Consider the following 16,118-nt stretch of genomic DNA (forward strand, 5'->3'; position numbering starts at 1 on the left):
GTGTAGACTTTCAGCTTTAATTCAAGTGGTTTAACAGAAATATTGCATTAACCTTTTAGGAATTACAGCCATTTTTTTTACAGAGTCCCTCCATTTTCACAGGCTCAAAAGTAATTGGACAATTGACTGATAAGCAGTTTCATGGGCAGATGTGGCCTGTTTCCTCTTTATTTCATGACAAATTAAGGAGATTAAAGGTCTGGAGTTGATTTGAATCGTTTTGCATTTGCTAGCTGTTCATGGGAACTCTCATTATACGGTCCAAAGAGGTGTTGATGCAAGTGAAGGAGGCCATCATTAGGCTGAAAAAACAAAACAGACCTAAAAGATAGATAGCAGAAAGTTTTTAAGAAGGAATGGAGAGCTCAGCAACACCAAAAGACCAGGAAGGCCATGGAAGACAACTAAAGTGGTCTTTCCTTGCTGAGGAAAAACCCCTTCACAACATCTAGCCAAGAATACTCTGGAGGAGGTAATCATATCATTGTCAAAGTCTACAATCAAGAGACACTTTCATGAATGTAAATACAGATGGTTTACCTCAAGATGCAAAACACCAGTAACACTCAAGAACAGAAAGTCCAGATTAGACTTTGCTAAAAAACCTCTAAAAAAAGCCTGACCAGTTCTGATGCAAGATTAACTTGTACCAGAATGATGGGAAGAGAAGAGCATGGAGAAGGAAAGGAAGGGCTCATGATTCAAAGCATAGTACATCATCTGTCAAACATGGTGGAGGAAGTGTTATGGCATGGGCATGTTTGGCTGCCAGTGGAACCAGGTTTATTGATGATGTGACTGCTGAGAGAAGTAGCAGGATGAATTCTGAAGTATACAGAGCTATACTTTCTAATTGCGTAATGTTTTTTGTATACAGGTTTCATCCACATATGTTTTAGAGCACTACCACTGCACTACTGTAATATTCTGATATCAAATTAATTTATTTAACATTCATGAAGAGTGACAAGATAGAAGAAAAATATTGTCTCCTTACTACTCTATAAAAATGGCTTTGTCAAGTGGTCAAATTGTGAAGAGTCTAGATATTCACAATCATACTCTAATTTAGGACACTATATGTACTTGTCCCTGATTGATTATTTCCTTGGCAGCAGCACTAAAATTTCATTCATGCAGGTTGTCAGTTTAGGAGCAGGTTGTTGTTGGGTGAATTAATGGAAACCAGCTCAGCAGTCTCAGAACTGATAATGCAGGGAAAAAGAAAAGTTTTAGCACTGATGAGACACACACACACACACACACATACACATACATAGAGAGAGAGAGAGAGAGCAGAGACACTAGGAGAGACTAAATAATATTTCACAGTTTTCACACTGTAAATTTTAGAATATTAGTATGGTAATACTTTCACACAGGTTTAATAAAACAAGCTAGTTTTTTTTTCTGCTAATTTAAATCTGTACCTTACTCACATGGAAAGGAGGTGCACTAAATACACTGACATAAGCCATTTCTCCAGACGAGGGCAGTACAGATTAATCTTCTGCTTTCTGCATGCTGTATGTGGTCAGTGTCGGTGTTGTCAGTATGCAGAATGCATACCATCATTAAAAAAAGATTTCAGTATCTTTACTTAAACTTTTACCTTTAATATACAGTAACTGTAACAGTAAACAGTACATTCATAACATCAAATTCAAACAGGACATAAACAGTACATTAATCACATACCCATTTTCCAATATTCAGATACTATTCCTCTATACATTTGCTTAAACCAACAGCTGACTAGTCTGTGATGTTTAACCTGATGGAGGAAACACTGAATCTAGGCACTTTCACGGATTCTTTTTTTTTTTGGAAACAATATCCACTTAATATTCAGAATCATTGCCATGAAGTGAGGTATCACATGTTGGAATTGATTCATCTAATGAATCAAACCATATGGGTAAGCAGGACATGTTGAGGCTAGCACTTTAGTGCCTCCTGTTTCAAATGAACGAAACAGTTGCATTGTAAACAGAAGTTGAGCTCAGTGAGACAACTATCCACATTGCATTGTCTGTGTTATAAAAGTGACTTTTATTTTTGACAGACTTCATCGACCTCAGTCAAATGTGTCACATGCCCTTCACAAAAGCCAGCTGAAGTGAGCTTGCATACAGTTTGCATAAAGTAAAAGTCTGCATTTGATGTAAGCCAAACTGTTTCTATACATGACATGTATATAAAAATATTTTGTTCAACTTTATTTGGTAGCCCAAACCATCTAATAATCATTCAGTTCAAGTGGACTTCAGTTCACACATTCATACACATGACATCATGGTGCTGAAAGAGAAATAAGCATGTTTTGACATTTTTTAAAAACATAATCAGTTGATACAGTTACCACTATAAATATGTGAAATTCAGCTCATACTGATTTGACTGAATGGTCAAGAGTGTCTTTGCTGTCCTGTTTTTCTTTTAATGAGCTCCCGTGAGTTTTTCAGTTGAATGTCACTACAGGTGTTAGCTAGTTAGCATTGTTGGCATCATAGGAGTTAGATAGCATTACAAATGTTTATCCAGGTAGTTCTAAGGTACTTTTAAGGTGGTTCATCCAAAGCATTAGCTTAACCGGTTTTCTAAGTTAAAAAAATGTATCTGCTTGATTAGTTATGCAAAGCCAGTCATTGTAACAGTTCAACACATATACAGATTGCATTTACATACCTGTCCTGGAGCTACGTCTCTAAATCCACATCCAACTTCAGCCCCTTCACCAGTAATACATTTCTCAATCTTGGAAATATATACCAGTGTTTATTTTTGTCATTAAGTTTTTTTTTTTGTTTTTTTTTTTAAAAAAAAAAAAAGAAATTCCACCATGTTTTCCTTTCCAAACAGCCTGAGATGGGGCAGACAGGAGGCCCAGGTAAACACACACACACACACACACACACACACACACACAGATTGGCCCGGAGTGCAGTTTTAAAAACTTTTCCAGGTTATTTGTACTAGTAAGAAATACAAAAATTGCACCTTTAATAATGTTGATTGTTTAATGTTGAAAAAGTCTACTCTCAGCATGTGGGAGAAGAAATGCTGAGTATTAAGCTTTTCTGATCTTAGGATAGAAACTATGAGCAAAACCTGCAAAACGCTAACAAGTATATGACAGTTAGACATAGCGCACACACACACACACACACACACACACACACAAAATGCTGCTTTGCAGTTAGGGTCTCTCAAGTTATTTCACTTTTACCACACAAGACATCAAACAAGAATAATTAGACTTTAGTAGAAATTAATGTGTCAGGATTTCTTTGTGCAGCCATTAACTTTTAAGCTAGCACTCCAATGTGATGTGAACTCGTGTCCCGCTTAGTAAGGAGTCTTTAATTGGGAATAGAGAATCAATAAAATCCATTATAATTTTGATGGATTTTATGTGGAACTGGCTGGATTTATTGCAGTAAATGAAATGGAAGGAAGCTTTGGTCACAAATGCTGACTCTTGTGCTGACTAAAAGAATAAAAGGGTGACAGTGTAATCAATATTTTGCCTAAATGGCTATTTTATATCAGCAAAGTAACAGTTTGTATAGTTTTAACATTTGCGATGAATTTTATCCACTTGTGTAAAATGTGCACAAAATGCGTTTTCCTTTCTTTTTGCTGCTTTGTCCTGAAAAACCCAGTACACAGTAATCCTCCCAGAGCCAGGAGCTGTTCCAGAATGGGAATTTGAGGAGCTTAGTGAACAAGTGTGCAGGTGAAGCCTGTGTATTAGCACTTATCCAAAGCCTCAAATCAATTTTAGAAAGTAAAGTCTTCCTTTAAATGAAAAAGCTCACTGGCTTCTAATGACTGTTATTTCAACATATGTGAAGCATCTGATACGTTTACAGTTTTACCTCTGTTCTATAACGTTTAAGGATTCCCCCAGAGAGACAAACCAAAGAACCCCAAGGGTGCTTAAGGAACCTTTAGATGTAGATCCATGACTTGGAACACATTTGAAGGGAATAAAGTTAGTGCTAAATTATCAATGTTATTAAAACAAAAACAATTACATCATCATAGTACCAGAGAACAACCTATATATCAAATTTATTATCTAATTAAAATATTAAGAGGTCATTACATGCACATTTCTTTCATTTCTGCCTGGATATTTCAATGCACACACACACACTCACACACACACATCGGGGCAAAGCCCTTGCCAAACAAGAAGTTTGATTAATAATATCAAAGAATAACTATAATTCTAGCATCACAGACTGTGCTCCTCTTTTAGCATGACATTTCTGAACAACTTCATTCAACTTAGAAGAACCTAACCATCTTGTAAATATCTCTTTAAAAAAAAATCAAATACTAAAAAAAGCAATCAGTTTTGTGCTTGCTCACAGAAGAAGCACTCACAGAAGGCTTGGCAAAAGGAAACTGTCTTCAGAATAAAATGAATTAAAAAGCACTAGGTCACCAGGCCCAAACTGATACTATTACTACTGCTTCTTACTCAGCTGATAAGAAGGGCAGGCAGAAATGCATTTTGTGGTAACATTTTTATCCTTTAATCTCAGTTAGTCACATAGTCAATGTCTGTAATCTCTGAACTTCCTCACTTTTCTACAGAACATCAGTGACACCAGCTTAACAAATTAAATTAAATCCAGTGGGTGGAGTTACAGTAATGAAACAACTATATGTAGCACCATCATTTTGCATGAGGTTAGAGACCTTGATCTTGAGAAAAAAATCTGACTAGTGTATACACTCCCAGGAGCAAACCATCAACCAGCACTTGTGTATGTTAGTCTCAAAAAGAGACGCTTTGAGCAGACTCTGCAAAAGAATCATTCATGGTGCAAGGTAAGTGGTTCCTTTCTAGTGTTTTACATCACAGTGAGAAACCTTTCCTCTTACCTGCTCGCACCTGGCACATAGATGGAGTATGCACCTATACTGAAATCTGGCAAGAAGAGAGTCAGAAAGAGATTCAACATGACATGGCAGTTAGCTCATACAGGTTAAATAAATATTCAACTCCTACAGATATTAGATTTTTAGCCTTGCATATAATATCAAGTCTAGGTGTCACTGATTATGAGCCCTAGAACAAAATTTGACTAGCGTGTGATGCTTCTCCCTACGGTGTAGGTGCTGGCATCTCACATTACGCAATCGCTTTTCCCCCACAGTCACGCAGATCGAGCATGAGGCCTTGGCAGTTTTTTGTGGTGAAAATGGTCCACTGCTATCTACATGGACAGCAGTTCACACTCCTCACTGATCATCGTCCACTGGATGTGATCTTCAGTGCACAGAAAGGGGTTCGTTCAACTGCAGCAGCATGTGTACAAAGGTGGCTTTACTTCTGTCTGTACGCAATTACACTATAGAACACAGAAAAGCAGCTCACCATGCTAAAGCAGATGGTCTGTCTTATCTGCTGATAAAAGTGGAACACAAGGACACTATAGATGTGTTCTACTTAAAGCAAATAGATGTTTGCCGTCTGCTACCAGTCAGCTCTACTGAGGTGCAATGTGAAACAATGACTGACCCCAGTCTGTTGGCAGTATTGGCACTGGTCACCCAAAGAAGTAGCACGATGAACATTGATGGTAAATCAGTGACCTGACACCTTCGTCACTAGACTCAGTGAGCAGGGGTGCTTAAATTTGGGGCATACAAATCATTGTACCATAGAATTTGCATCCCAGGATTCTTGAGGAGCTACATGCTGGCCATCCTGGTGTTGTAAGAATGAAGGCCATAGCGTGTAGCTCTGTATGGTGGCCTGGACTGGATAATGATATTGAGTGACAGGCAAAGGGTTATCACTCCTGCCAACAGAATCAAAATATGCCATGCACCTCTCCACCCATGGGTTTGGCCAAGCAAACCATGGCAACAGATACACATGCACTTTTTGTACAACCAGCCAAAGGCCATGTACACATGTAAACCATGTACATGGTTGTGGTCAATGCTCATTCAAACTGGCCAGAATTGCAGGTACTGGAATCTGCATCTACAGATTCACACATCGTGAATACCTGAAGTCCTTGTCAGTAATAATGGACCCCAGTTTACAATACAAAATTTTGCCATATTGCTGAAGGCCAACAATGTCAAAGATTTTAGTTCAGCCCCATAGTAGCTCTGCATCCTGCTGCCAATGGACAGGATGAAAATTTCCTGCAAATTCTTAAGAATGTACTGAAAACTTTCAAGGGCTCAGCCTCTATTCAGCAATGGCTAGACACATTCCTGCTGACTTGTCGCAATGCACCACCTCCTACAACAAAAGATTCCCCATCCATGCTTTTTCTGGGTTGCTAGCTGTGCACTTACCTAGAAGCCAGTGCATTGTCTGCACACAGACACACACAGAAGTCACAACTCCTTTGCAGGGCTGTACAGTCTAAGCTGAGTCTCTTCACAGTTGGTGATGCTGTGCTCACTCATGATTATCAGGGGGAGAGAAAAATGGACTTTGGCACTACAGAGGAATGGAGACACCATGGTGATCAACTTCTTCCCTATCAGAACCATTAAACCCCCAAAATCCAGCTGAATCAGAGATGGTAAAGTCACTGAAAATATCACACAGCACCCTCTGCTACCCAGATCTCTGTGGATGTCACTCTTTTCACATCAGTTGGGAGTGATGTACCACCCACATTGTACAAACCCCCTGATTGCCTGAGACTGTAGGATTATGAACAAGAATCCTAAACAAAGGAATGGACTGTATATAATTATGGTAGTGAGCATGTTCTTTTACAACTTTGTTTTGGGTAATTTTCAATAAGAGGAATGGAAATGCTATGTACTGATTGGCGGTGTTACTTCAGTTTGCCAATAGGTGGAATTATGGCATTATTGCCAGTGTGACTGTTTAACGTGGAGAAAGAAATTAAAAAAAAAAGTGTTGCAAAAGCCTGTGTCAGTTGCATTGCTGAATATATCTATATAAGTTATTAATCTTAGGAGCTTACTGGGGATTTTTTTTTTTGCTTTCCAGCACTGGCCTGTCCAGGATTTTACTTAGACTCATATTGGCTGAGTCAAATGTTGATCTTTTATCTTTTCATTCAACTTTTTTCTGTCATTCAGCTGTCATATTTAATGCTTCTGCACACTGAAGATGAGCTTTGTTGTTCTTTGCTGACAATATTGGTAGCCAACATTGACCTTGGCTGTTGCAACCCATTTGAGACAATGTCTGATTAGACAACCTTTCATTTATTTTTAGTAACTGCTTTATCTTGTTCAGAGTCATGGTGGATCCGGGGCCTATCCCAGGAGCACTGGATGTGATGCAGGAATACATCACAGGGCAGCTTGCACACACTCAGTCACACTAATTTAGCTTAGCCAACCCACCTACTGGCATGGATTGGAGGCTTTGAGGAAACCAGACATCTTGGCGTGAACATGGGGAGAATATCCAAAACTCTACACAGACAGTAACCTTATCTCAGGATCGACTCAGGGACCCTGGAACTGTGCGGTAGCATGCGACCCGCTAGGCCACCATGATGGCCTTCTGCAAATTCAGTAATGTTGATTTTTGATAGGATTTGCCTGGCTTTATTCTATTTTTATTATATTAATCATTTATTTTGTTGTTGTGTCATGAACCTTGTGAACAATATCCCTCTCCTGCTATGTGCTATACCCCCTTCTTTCCCCTTCCTTGTAGGAGCATGGTTTGTTCTGTATGTGGGAGTACATTTTATGTTGTTCCTATGGCATAATGATGTCATATGTGCATGTTCTTCCAGCATGGGATTCATCTGGGTTCTCTGGTTTTCTCCAAAAATGCCAGTAGGTGGATTGACTATGCTAAAATGTCCTAGATGTTTAACATTGTGTGAATGTGTGTGCGTGTAATGGTGTATTCGCGCCTCACACCCAGTGTTTTTGTGATAGGCTCTGGATCAACCATGGTCCTGACCAGGATAAAGCAGTTACTGAAGATGAATAATTGAATGCTCACAACATTCTATATACACAAGACAATGGGACTTGATGTGTGTGTGTGAGAGAGACAAGAGAGAGAGAAAGCAATAATCTGCATCAGAGCAAAGAGGCTTTTTCTAGTCAGCTGGTGAGTCAATCAAGAATGACAGATAAAAGACCCTGGATAGACTTGATGTGTAGATTCATCAGGGAGCTGACAGAGTGAAATGATCTAATGCCCACAGGGATTGTGTGAACCCTGGTGGACCTCCTATCCTATTTCATTCTAAGGTTTAGGCCAAGTTAAAAGTGTCACTGATTTATAGGCTTGGGTTGCAACTGATAGACTGCGAAGAGCTGTAATTCCTTGCCCCCTCCAGCCATAAAGACAAAATGAGTTCTGTGTTGGATGACAGCACTATCAAAACAGGCAATCATGCCACTCTGATGCTTGATGAGACTGGAAGCTTCTGTTTTATATTACACTTTAATACACTTTTCAGTTACCTTTTATATATCAAGTTCTTAGTCATTCACTGGAATCACATAAACTGTCAGCTGAATCTTGCAAGCTAGTTTAAGAATCATTTATTATATAGAACTCAATGCAACTAATGAAGTACTACAGATCCCCTTCCAAGACCAGTGTTAGGCTTTGTTTTCAGATAATCTACTGAAAAAGCAGTAACAAACATCAAACATAGACTAAATCCTAGGAGTATTTACTTGTTCATTTATATAGATCTGTCCTTCTTTTCAAAGTAAAAATAATTTGTATTATTGCCAATAACATTGTTCACAGAATGGTTAAATAATGGCATCAGCTTATTTTGATCTCTAGATTCAGGAATATACATTTCTGATTATGACTATCCAGATATGAGCCGGATATCTAAGTTAATAAATGCAAAGTTCACCTTGAACACAAGAGAGGCCCGTAAAAAGCAGTATGCCAGCAGTATGATTAAATACCACATGGTGGCATGAGTGGTACATTCACTCTATGCAGTGCACATCAGACACACAATCTGTACATTGAACGGATTGCACTTAAAAGTGTTGCCTCATATACAGTATATTTTATTAAAGTGGATTTTTATTAGTAATTTTATTATGACTGTGTAAATACAGAAATCAAAGCTCAGAAGCATCCTTTTTTCTTAACACTTATGAATAAGAATCTTATAAGCTCACGTTGTCTTGTTTTCCAGCAACTAAAATAAAGTCAGCATGTATGCAAATGAGAATTTATGAAAAAATATATAATTACATATTCCTTCCAGTACTTTTGTGCCATGTATTGACCCTAACTAAACCTCAACATTTATTCATTCATCTTCAGTAACTGCCTTATCCTGGGCAGGGTCATGGTGGATCCATGGTGGAACTTCTATCCCATGAACACTGGATGTGAGACAGAGACAAACCCTGGATAGGATGTCAGTCTATCACAGGGCACTATGCACACACATTCATACACTCATTCACACCTAAGGGCAAGTTAGCAAAGCCAATCCACCTAACAGCATGTTTTGGGTGGGGGGGGGGGGGGGGGGTGGGGATGTAGAACTTGGAAATCAACACAGACATGGGGTGAACATGCAAACCTCTGCACAGTACAGTAATCTATGAGTTGGCAATGTCACTCACTACACCTAAACCTCAACTTATAAAAAAAAAAAAGAGCAACTCTACCCTGTTGCTGCATTTTCATAAATGTAATCCTTCTCACATTTACAAGCACAAAACACTTCACTATTAAATTTCTTTAAAAATAGTGAAACCCCATCTCTTTTTTTCCACATCAATGCTGGAATCGGTGTCACACTACAGCTCCCAGAACACAACATGGCCTACAAACATGGCCGGAGAACTACAACACCCAACACCTGTAAACCCTGTCACATTCACAGTCACCTTCCTACTCATCAAACACACCTGGACTAAACAAATAACTACACTAAATATACACACACAACCCCACAGTTCACTGCAAAGTCTATTTGCTGTGTCTTTGTTACCAGTTGATGCCAAGTCTTTTTTGTGATTCTTGTTTTTGATCCTATTTTCCAGTTTTTGACTCCTGCCTTGCCTAATTTATGTTATTTGCTGAACGCCTGACCACTGCCTGTTTCCTGTTCCTGATTTTGCTGTACATATTGGATTTGTTGCAAGCTTTTCTAATAAAGCTTTTGTGTAACTGCACTTGTGTCTGTCCCAGCTGCCTGACAACCTTAAGCTTATTCTTCCTCATTGCCGCAGGGAAGCCATTGATAATATCAAAAATTATTTGTAAAACAGCCTCTTTAATGCATGATGTTAAATTAGGGTAAGGTTTTGTAAATCTGTCTCTACCTTATCCCCTTATCATTTGTGATTATAATAATGTCCAATGGCAATGAGACAGGTGTATTTTTAACAGGATTACCTGCTCTCTGTTAAGACAGGGATTTCTAAAAATTAGGCAGACAGGAAGAAAAAAAATCCATTTGCCCCCTTATCATTTATCTTGTTTACTTAAAATGTGAGAATATGAAATATTAGGCACACATTGGGCAAATGTATATCATAAAAATTAATTAGTGGAGTAAATTAAATTAAGATTTGAAACATTTTTCAAAACATCATAATGACCACTTTTTCTAGGTTTATTAAAATTGTAATTCCTTTGAGGTTATATACTTGTTTTTAAGCTATACATTCAATTTAAGTAAAGTAGGCTTATAAGTGTACTATTATAATACTATAGTAATATCCATCACTCTAACTTTTGTGGTGGAAATTACAGATGCTGCTTTAGGCTTTACAGATCCCTGGACATGCCGGACTCCATTTTGGAGAGCCATGGTGTTGAGAGGCATACACAAGGTCTTAAAACCCTAGAATATAACATGTACAGTACTGTGCAAAAGTCTTAGGCACATGCAAAGAAATGCAAAGAAATTCTGTAGAGCAAAGAAAATATGATGAAAATAATGAAATTAATTGCTGCTTTCTTTACTGACATATAAACATTTTAATGTAACATTTAATTTTGTCCTGGAAAACTAATGTTTGGAAATCTAAAATATTTTTGTACTGATTTGATAATGTAGGAGTCATAAAATAAAAATCTATCAATCTATATCACAGTTTGTACTAAAATGGAGGGAATCTGTAAAAAAAAATGGCTGTAATTCCCAAATGATTAATGCAATATTTCTGTTAAACACCTTGAATTAAAGCTGAAAGTCTACACTTCAATCACATCTTGATTGCGTCATTTCAAATCCATGGTGTACAGAGGCAAAATTACAAAAATTGTATATATACATATACATACACACATAGGGTGTCACAAAAGTCTCCATACATAGGGGAAATTCACACTTTTTAGCAAAATGTCTTCCAAAATTTTTCATACTTAGTTTATATTATATATATTTTTTCAGATAGAAGTGGACCGAGAAGTGGACGTCCATGAACATCCACTGAGGAAGGCACAACCGACGTGGTGCTGGCATACATAGTCCCCTATATATACACTATATGGTCAAAAGTTTGCGGACACCTGACCATAACATTTATACAGCATGTGCTTGTTGAACATCCCATTCCAGATTTAGTCCCAATTTGCTGTTATCCTCCATTCTTCTGGGAAGGCTTTCCACTACATTCTGGAGCGTGGCTGTGGGGATTTGCAGATTCAGCCACAAGAGCATTAGTGGGGTCAGGTAGTGATGTTGGGTGAGGAGGCCTGGGGGGCAGTCAGCGTTCCAGTTCATCCCAAAGGTGTTGAGTGGGGTTGAGGTCGGGGCTCTGTACAGGCCACTCGAGTTCTACCACTCCAACCTTGGCAAAACATGTCTTCATGTGATAATGACAATGTACACTTGGGCACTGTCATGCTGGAACATGTTTGTGCCTCATAGTTCAAGTGAAGGGATATTGTAATGTTATAGCCTACAAAGACATTCTATACAGTTGTGTGCTTCCAAATTTGTGGCCCCAGTTTGGGGAAGAACCACATATGGGTGTGATGGTCAGGTGTCCGCAAACTTTTGGTTTTATATATATATATATATATATATATATATATATATATATATATATATATATATCTTGGTTTCTCAATGTAGCCTCGTTTATTCTCTTTGAGTATTGCAAAGATCATTACGTTGATGACCTTTTCTATGGATTACTCTCATTTCGTTTCTTTCACAGCCCCATACCTTTAAAGGTCAGTTTATAGAAAATCTCTAGAAAATGTTCTTCATTTTCTTACTAGCTCTAGCTGTTTATTTTTATCCCTTATTATTTGAGTGTAATTACAATTACCAATTATTCAGACAGAGTGATCTGTCATGAATAAAAAAATTATTATAATATTTCCAGCACTATAAAATTTTTAGTGCTACTGTATATCCAGACTATGCATGTAATATGGTCTTTCTTTGTAGTCGATGGACATTGCAGCATGAAATGCAGAGACCTTTAAAGACTATGATATCAAATCTCTATTCCTGCTATGCTTACAGTAAGTAACGTAAAACTCAGGGTCAGTGCAAATTTACCACTGAACTATATACTAAATGTATTGCGGTAATGTACTTTATTGCTCTCATAGAATGCATGTATACATCAGGACTGTTTGCAGAACAGACGTGCAGTTAGAGACAATTTGTGCAGTGGTCATATTCAAACTGATTTTGTGGTGTGCAAATCTAATCTAAGACTTCTGGATGTTACGTGTACGCCATGGGATAGTAAACCAAATACAAAAACCTATTGTCACACAACTTATACCCTATGAAGTCTAAAAGATAGATGAGTAATAAACATAATATTGTCCAGAGGTGGATAACACAACAGTTAACTGTTTAAACAATTAATTATTGTTGATTATTTTGAATTTGTTTGAATGTTTATTTAGATTTATTATTAGATGATTATCTGAGAATTATAAGTAATGTAATGATTGTTGTCCAATTCAAATATAGGCTAATTCAGAAATGCTATTGGTTCTTAAACTGTCACAGTTGTTGTTGTTGACATTAATTTTACATGTATTTTCAATGATAAAGCTTTCACAATGTGGATAAATAGAGGCAGATAAAATATTTTATGTGCCCAACTGAGACTGCTGTTCAACTGCTAAACATCTGCTGGATTACAGCAAATTGATTATTATAGACTGATATGAAGTCTACAAAAGCAGTCTCAGTCTGAGACAGAGACTTGGGGTGACACTTGCACTGATTTGAGCTAGGGTCATCACTAAGAAAGCTGAACTTCTTGTGTAACATCTTGCATACAGCCGGCTTCACTTCTCTGAGTGGTGACTATAATGAGCAGCCCCTGTTTAAGTGCTGTGCAGTACGCTTAGTGTTTAGAGTCTTATAAGGAAAACTGTCCAAACCACTATCCATTATTACGTGTGGAAAACTTTCCACGATAATAGCACAAGACTAATGGGGCTCTGGCAGTGGGACAGCAAGATTTGCTTTTAGGTTCTGGCTTCAAAACTTAGAGAAGCAGAAGTGGCATAAATCAACACTATCTGCTGGATAAAAAAAACAAAGAAATCCTATCACCAGTTCTTAACAAATGAGCAGTATGGGAAAATTTATACAGATAAACATTCGCAGTTTCTGTGTGCTGATGTTATATAGCTTGGATGTGCTTTCTAAAGCATGTACAAAATGCTTAAAGCTTTAACTGAATTCTTGGTTTGTGGTCAGTAAAACCATAGTATGACTTGTGGATCATATTCACACAGATATGAATGTTTAAAAAAATAATTGTAGCAGCAGGTCATGCGATAATTCATTCAATCATCTTCATGGTGGATTTGTAGCCTATCCTTAGAGTACTGGGCACAAGGCAGTGATACACTAGACCTGGTCCATTGAAGAGCATTGCATAAACACACACACACACACATAGATTTGCACACTCCTTCACATCTAAACAACAGAACCCTGAGGAAACGCATGCGAACATGTGAAACATTACCCAGGCTGTAACCATATCTCAGAACTGTGAGGCGGCAACTCTAACTGCTGCACCAGTGTGCCACCCTGATAATGTCAATGTCAGCGCCTTAGGGCTTTTCGGGAAGCCTTTTTGTCCTGATCAGCCTTCCTGCTAGACCAGTCATATTAAAATCAGTATCCCCCGCCCCCCCCTTTTTTTATTTTTTACAATAAATTAGGTTTAGATTTGGATATTCTCTTATACCACATGTATGCCAGTTGCCTTGTTTCATTTGGCCTGTACGAGCTTATTATATATATATATGGATATATATATATTATATATATATATATATGAAAAATATATAACAGTAAGAAAGAGATTTAAGATGAACTCACATAGAATTATAGGCCTATCTTGTTTTCTAAGAATATCCATGTCCTTGCCTCCCATTTCTCTTATATATCTATATATATCTATATCTATCTATCTATATATATATATATATATATATATATATATATATATATATATATATATATATATATCTAAGAGAAATGGGAGGCAAGGACATGGATATTCTTAGAAAACTAGATAGGCCTATAATTCTATGTGAGTTCATCTTAAATCTCTTTCTTACTGTTATATATTTTCACTATTGGAAAACACATATGAGGGGCACAGTGGCTTAGTGTTTAGCACTGTTGCTTCGCACCTCTGGGGCTGGGGGTTCGATTCCTGCTTCTGCCCCGTGTGCGTGGAGGTTGCATGCTTTCCCCGTGCTTCGAGGGTTTCCTCCAGGTACTCCGGTTTCCTCCCCAGTCCAAAGACCTGCATTGTAGGCTGACTGCCATTTCCAAATTGTCTGTGTGAATGAGTGTGTGTGTGTGTGTGTGTGACTGTGCCCTGAAATGGGTTGGCACCCCGTCCAAGCTGTCCCCTGCCTTGTACCCCAAGTCCCATGGGAAAGGCTCCAAGTTACCCCGCGACCCTGTGTAGGATAAGCGGTACAGAGAATGGATGGATGGATGGAAAATGCATATAAGGTGTATGTACATATACAAATTTTTACTAGTTGACCAGGAGGCCTAATTCAAATAAGTAGTTGACTAGTTGACTAGTCTTTTCCATTGTTAAAACAAAAACAGATTAGTGCACTACACTTCATACAAAATGAAAATGTTCCAGTCAAAAAAAAAAAACTTTCCCAGCATAGCTTTATGCAATATGCAGTTGAAGGTAGAATTTGTTTCATCTAGTCTGAAAATTTCTTTCCCATCTGCCTGTATTTCTTTACCATCTGCCTCTGTTTTTTTCCACCACCTCAACTAGAGTACACAGAGTAGTTAGTTAATAAGTAGTTAGTGTACTAGTCTAATTGACTATTCTAAACAACCCCTAACATACTGTATATTAAAAAAACTTTAATCAGTACAGTAAATGTCATCATATAAAAGTAATACATATGAAAGATTTTTTTTTTAAAGTTCCCTTTAAATAACGTTGACCTGTATTTATACTTTGTAAGAATATAACACCAAAATGCTACTAAAGAAGATACACTAACATATAACAAACCTCAATCCAAACCTTCAGCCATTATGGAGTTCAAGGCCAGTGCAGTATCTGATGAGCTTTAGCCAGTGATTCCTGTCCCTGTCCTGTTATAACAATCAGTTTTATCTAATTATACCTCAGTCAGGTCCAGCAAGCTTCATTACATCTCAGTCACCTTAGCCAAAGCCATGTGGATCATGGAACCATGCCATATATTCACACTCAGTCTAGTTTTAACATGCCATTAAGTTGCTGCTTAGAGATTATTTCATAAAAATCTCATTACCTGAGATGTTTTGATGGGTTTTCAGCAGTTATGGCTCATTTGTCATATGTAAGAATGGTAAAATCTTTAAAGTTGAAAACAAATTGTCTGGGCATACACTGCTTGTAAAAATGTGCATCTAAAAACATGTCAAAATAATTTGTAACTGAATGTTGTATACATGATGCAAATGCAGTAATTTAAAAATGAAATGACAATCATTAGGTTTGTCTGTGTTATACTGTATAAAAGAGAAAGCTGTAAAGAAGAAGCCATAAAAAATGAGTAAGCAATAGTTGAACACATTCACACTTTCAACATGCATTTGGTTCATATAGTAATATTAGTTCTTAGGTCCATACCCAGTCATCCATACCCACTCATCACGAAAAGG

This window comes from Pangasianodon hypophthalmus, chromosome 19 (assembly GCF_027358585.1).
Source record: "Pangasianodon hypophthalmus isolate fPanHyp1 chromosome 19, fPanHyp1.pri, whole genome shotgun sequence".
NCBI lineage: Eukaryota > Metazoa > Chordata > Actinopteri > Siluriformes > Pangasiidae > Pangasianodon > Pangasianodon hypophthalmus.